The sequence below is a fragment of the Prunus avium genome, chromosome 2 (genome assembly GCF_965620075.1).
Source record: "Prunus avium chromosome 2, drPruAviu1.hap1.1, whole genome shotgun sequence".
Taxonomy (NCBI): domain Eukaryota; kingdom Viridiplantae; phylum Streptophyta; class Magnoliopsida; order Rosales; family Rosaceae; genus Prunus; species Prunus avium.
The window spans coordinates 11,461,729-11,468,149 of NC_142285.1; the positions used below are offsets into that span (position 1 = coordinate 11,461,729).

At 36.1% G+C, this 6,421-nt stretch overlaps 1 long non-coding RNA gene across 1 annotated transcript; it reads left to right on the forward strand.

Annotated features, from left to right (window-relative positions):
- The first annotated feature begins 5,058 nt into the window (after positions 1-5,058).
- Positions 5,059-6,121, forward strand: LOC110749908 (uncharacterized). The gene is made up of 2 exons (XR_002525650.2): positions 5,059-5,139; positions 5,687-6,121. It is a non-coding gene; the product is annotated as an uncharacterized LOC110749908 (long non-coding RNA).
- The last annotated feature ends 300 nt before the right edge of the window (positions 6,122-6,421 follow it).

Genomic DNA, 6,421 nt, shown 5'->3' on the forward strand with positions numbered 1-6,421 from the left:
CAGCAATTGATTTTTATTTCTTTTTTGTTTGAGGGGTCTGTCCAATTCTTTTTGGGTTAAACGTGTGACCCAACTGCTTTTAGCTTGGCTTTATAATAGTAGAGATGTTCCATTGCCAAAAGATAATTTGCACTCTTGCATTTTGTGTGTGGTTACATTGGAGTTCAGACAGGTTCGAACTGGGGGGAGGGGGAAGCCACCACCATTATCACATATTTTCTTTGCGATTATATTGGAGAGAATTATTAACCTAAAAATAATTACAACGTATTCGGTAACATGTGCAGTAATTCTAGAAAAACAAAGATGTCTTTCGGTACAATCTGTAGTTGGAGGCTGTGTACAATCGGTGTTGATAATGCGTTGGATATGTAATTTTGTTTATAAAAAAATCGGATTTTGTAAAGATATATTATTCCATCATCCATCATTGCATAATTCACAGAAGAATGAAACAATTCATGGTTGTTCCACTTGAAGAGGGGAAAATGTGAACAATGTTTAGATATCCAAGTGGAACATTAATAAAAAGGGAAAGATGTACCGTGTCCACTAAGATACGGAAAGATGAGAGGCTATGATGTTTTTCTATGTTAGGTTGGGATATATTGGCATGAGTGCTATTACCATGTCCGATAAACTTGTGAATATTGAGGATTTTTCTAGTACTCAAGGATATTCGACTACGGTTGAATGAACAAGACTTACCTCCTTAAAAAAAAACAAATATTTGTGAAAACGTGAGGGAAAATCACAATTTTTTTGTTTAGCTTTTCATTGGGAATTTCCTCTTCAACATCTATTTTCTATCAACAATTCAATAGAAAAGATTGAAGATATAGGGATTGAGATAGGGATCACCATTTTGCTCGAGGCCCATGGGCCAAAGTGGGTCTGCCTGGCCTGGTCCATTGTTTAAGCTCAATTGGCTCAACCTGCTTTAAGATTGGGTAGGGTTTGGGTCAAGATTGGCCTAGCCCAGTTAAGCATGTCTAGGACCGGCCCGTGCTCATAAATATAACAATAAAGTTAACCCACTATTACATTTTCCACCAATGAGAGCAACTTCAAAGCATTGAAGTTACTGTTGGGCGCGATACGGGATGACAAAGGATGAAGGACTTCCCAGTGTCAATCCCGGAAAGGATAATCGGGACGGGACGGGACGAGATGATAAGGATGTTTCTCAGGACACGTCTAAGCCATACCAAAACCAAAAAAGACCTGCCATTTTTCCTATATAATACATTGAATTTTAGAAATCAAGCCTCATACAATCAAGATCTACGAAATTAATTACAAATCAAGAATCAAGCCTCATACAGTTAATTCAAGACTTGCCAAATGAATTACAATCAAGAATCAAGACTCAAACTCAAAGTAACTCAACAAACCTCAATGGTTGGAAATTAAATTACAAAAAAAAGTAACAAAAAACCAAAACATAATGGAAATCTCACAACCAAAGTTTAAAACACAAAGAAAAATTTTACATTAACAAAATAGTTTACAAAGAATAACAAATGAGCAAGATACTTGGTTACTTGGCATGTCCATTTCCCTTTGGATCTGAAGCTACTGTGTTTGTACTGGTGGAAGCTTAGTACTTGCGTATTCTATAGAGAATAAATCCACACAATCATAAAAAATGCTTAGAAAAAAGCCTAATCAAATTAAAAACAAATGCAACATTATAAAGTAATAACATACCTAATTCAACAGTCATAAAACTTATATTCTTCAGGAGTAGGTTCATCTTCTAAAATGGTGGAAATGTCATCTCCCTTCAAACAATTTTGCATACATATCAATGTCTCCACTTATCTAGGAGTTAATGAACTCCTAAATGCATCAATTACTCTTTCCCAGTGCTAAAACAGCTCATTTTTTGATCATTGAAACTTGAATGACAAGAATATCCCTTGCAGTTGCTGCCAACAAAGCGTACTTAGGACTATTGAGCTTCCACCACAACAAGATGTCAAAAAAAGACCCCTTGGTTGTTAGTTCCAAAGGATTTTGCAAATAGGAATCCACTTCATGTGCCACTACATCCTCCTTGCTCTCATCCACCACTTTTATCTAATCGTCCATTATATCATCAACATCTTGTGAATCTTAATTCAGATTATGTGGAGCAGAATTTACATTCCCACTTCTCGTGTGAATTCCATCATCAAATCTAGGTGCATACTCTTCACACATAGACATCATCAAACTTCTCTTTCCTAAACAGATGTGTCACATGCCTAAGCTTGAATCTAGGGTCCAAAATAATAGTAACAACCAGAATCACATATCTTCTGACAAGACCCGACCTAAATTCCACTTTGGAATCTCAGCCGAACCCTGTGCGTGTCCAACACCTAGCAGGTGTCGGGCACACTTGACCAAATTGCCCTTTTTAACTAAGACTCAAAATTCTTTTAAGGTTTGACTTCTGCCGAAAATTCGGCAGAGTCTCCCCTGTAATTCGCTCGTTTCCCAAATTTTTCACCTGTATAAAACACAATTCTATAATCCCAAATGTTCAGCATACAAGAATTTTAACCATCGTGCTTGGGATGACATAGGAATCATTTTAGGGCCCAAAGACCTGTCATAATGTGGCCCACACGCCGCAACAGGCGCAGACAGCGTGTGGGTGTCCAAAGCAATTTCGGCAATCGGAAAATCTCCAAACAGCCGGTCAAGACCTATACCTACATGATCAAAACAATGAATGGAGCAACTTTTGTTCTTCGACCATGGCCAAAAACTAACTGGAACTAGCCAGAATGAAGCTGAAACCGTGAGCCCTAAGTGGGTGTTTTGAACGATCTCTAAAACCTCCAAATTGATCTACAATACATACATAAATGGATAGAGCACGAAGAGTAGACAAAGTTTCATACATCACTTGACGAAAACGGTGGCCGGAGTCACCGAAAACGGTGTCGAAAACTTCGAAAATCGTCGACACTTCCAGTCGTTCCAGCAGCGAATCGTTGGGTGTTTTAGCTAGGAAATAGGCTAGGTTAGGCAAAGGATGAAGATACGAAGATTTTGGGACCGGTCTTGCCTGAACCGGTGGCCGGAGTTGGGAGAAATCGTCAGCCAAAGTGGCTGACCTGTTATGCCTTAAGGAGAGGGAGAGTGTCGCAAGAGAGAAGAAGATAAATAGCACCTGGTTGCTACAGTAACAAATTAAAAAATTCCCACTACGTCCTTTTCGTTTCTAGACCTTTCCTCCTTTGTTACAACTTAGAATCGGCGTGCTGCATGTCTACGAACTCGTATCGTCGAGCTCTACGCAACGGTACCACCCAAATCCCCAAATTCTTTTCCGAACAAGAAGTCAACTTTTAAACCCATTAAAATATTCCCAAGGTAAAATTGTCATTTACTTGAATACTTTAATAATTAAATATTAATTTAGGATCGGGTTATTACATCTTCAAATTTGACAAAGTACTTGTTGTATTTTTTTTCTCATTTTGGATGCCGTATCAACCAACACTCTGTTTTTGAACCAGTGGCCATCTTGGTGACACAAAAAACTTATCAATCTCTTTTTCTATTGCTAAAATAGAATGGAAAGCTTTGTTGATAGTGGGGTGCAAAGATGCACTCACCTTTAGTGTGACCTCATAAAAACCCCTCAAGAACTTCACATAAATAGTAGCATTGTCCCAATTATCTTCACTTGGTGGTCCAAACCTAATATGGTTACTATTGCTCACAACCACACCATCCTCATCAACTTCATGTTCTCATTCCTTGAACTAAGCCAAGAAAGGGTTGTCATCATCCTCCCCCATTCTTACAAGAACTTTTTTATATTTGAAGGTTGCATCCAATATTATAAATGTTTAATTCCACCTTTTGGGGACATCCATGCAAACCATACCTTTGATGGATAGTCCCTTTGCGTCCACATAAGTTCTAAAAAACTCCAACCTTTGAGAAAAAGTCCTAACATACGTAACAGCATTTCTAATGGCCAAAATAGACTTAGAAAGCCTCTTCAAACCACTACCTACTATTAGGTTTGTGATGTGAGCAAAACATCGCACATGTAGGTACTTCCTTTGCAAAACATGTTCTACTTTATCCTTTTTATTCAACTTTGACCTAACCAAATTTATAGCCACTTTATTGGTAGATACATTATCCACAATTATCGCAATCACCTTTTCTATCCCTCACTGAAGCAAAAATTTTCAATGAGTTTCCCTATGGTTGCTCCTTGGTGATTGAAAATAACACAAAAGTTCAAAATTCACTTGTGCATTTTCCACTCACAATCAATAAAATGGGCAATTAGCACCATATAGTTACAGTTTTGGACAGTTGTTCAAGTGTCAGTAGTGAGGACCTAGTTGCCCTCAAATCTTTCTTCAACTTCAAATTATGCTCATCATACATTTTCAGAAATTGTCTCACTATTGTTTACTGCTAGGAATATTAAACAAAGGGTAAGCAACACTCCGAATTTCCTAGAGAGGCTATAGAGAAATGTCTTGTTTTTATAAGCTTGAGAGTGATGAGAGAGAGGTTGTAGAGTAAGAGGAAGTAAAAAGGTTGAGAGGGACAGTAGAGAAAGAAGAAGTGAAAAGACTATAGAGAACGAGTAACAAAAAAATAAAAATTTGCGAAAAGGGAGTTTTGGGTCCCGCATAAAATCTTTATAATAAAAATCATTTCAAAACGTGCAAGGCATGTTGTAGTAGTTAATCAAACTCGCAACGCATCTATGTATGTTGTAGAATAAGGGGGGTGTATTCAATTAGGATTTTAAAAGACTATTTTGGGATAAATAAGTCTTGTGGTATTCAATTAAGACTTTTAAATAATCTAAACAAGTCTTATGGTATTCAATCAGGACTATTAGGATTTTTTAAAGAGGGTGTCCAAATCTAGTGGTATTCAATCAAGACTTTAAACAAGTAACAAAAAGTCTTTTGGTATTCAAAAACTTGCTAATTTCGAAGGATTTTTTTTAAATAGGGAATTGGTGTGACTTTTTAGTGGGAGGTATAAATACCAAACCCTATAAAAAATCCCACCCTAACCCATCAGACTTTTTACATTGGATTTTTTTTTGTCTGCTAGAGAAGACGAACAGCTCTTCGTGAAGATAAACAGCTCTTCAACAAGGTATTGCTTCCTTATCGTGATATGTCTTCTTGTGTTAATTGTCTGTGTCTATTGTTTCGATTTATGGTCTGTGCCTTTTTCGTGCTGTGCCTTTTTCGATTTTTAATGGTCTGTGTCTATTGTTTCGATTTATGGTCTGTGCCTTTTTCGTATTCATACCATCGGCTTGTACTTTTCTCTATTGTTTATATATGGTTTGTTGACTTCGTAACCATGCTGATTGTCTTGTACTTTTCTCTATTGTTTATATATGGTTTGTCTTGTACCATGCTGATAGGAATTGTTTATATATTGGTGTCGTCTTGAAGAAATTATTATTAAGTTTTGAATTGTATGGAGAGAGAGAACTGAAATCAAACCCAAAAAAGAAAACCTTCATGTTTGTATTGTATGGAGAGAGAGAGAACTGATTGGGTCTTGAAGCACGAGTTTTGCATTATTATTGTTGTTGGGTTTCATTAAGGAGATTTCCTTTTTCATTCAGCATTATTATTGTCTGTGGTAAATCAGTTTTCATTAACTAATAAATTTCTTACATATGTTGTAGTAGTAATTTAATGGGGGATTCACAACAAGGAAATAACAAAGGAAAGGGCAAAGAGAAAGAGAACTATGAATCTTGGACCATGGACGATACCAATGAGTTGTTGCATTCAATACCAAATTTGGATGACAATACTTGTTTCATGGCGGGTGAATTGCTTAGTAATAAAGCAAAGAAAGACTTGTTCTTGAAGATGTCATTAGAAGAGCGCTCATCTTGGATAAAATTCAAGTTAGGATGATTTTAGTATTTTGATCATATTGGGTTTTGTTGAACTATATTTTTGTTTGTGCTATTTTGCTTCTACTTTGGTTGAACTATTTCGTACTTTGGTTAAACTATTTGGGTACTTTGGTTGAACTATTTGGGTTATAATTTGGTTGAACCATTGTTATTGTAATTTGGTTGAACTATTGTTATTGTAATTTGGTTAAACTATTTTCACAGCTTTTACTTTTTTATTTGGTTAAACTATTTGGACAGCTTTTACTTTTTTACTTGGTTAAACTATTTTGATAGCAACTTCACATACATATTATATTCTTCTTTTTACTATTTTGCAGTCTCGTATATTTTTATATATACGAATAATGTCACAATCGAACATGTATGAAGGTAATGACATAGAGGAAGAAGAAATTGATGACGAAGATATGGATGATGAAGAAATAGATGAAGAATTTTATGAATCCATTTACAGTTCAGTGATGGCAATTTATTCAGTAATGCATGTGCTAA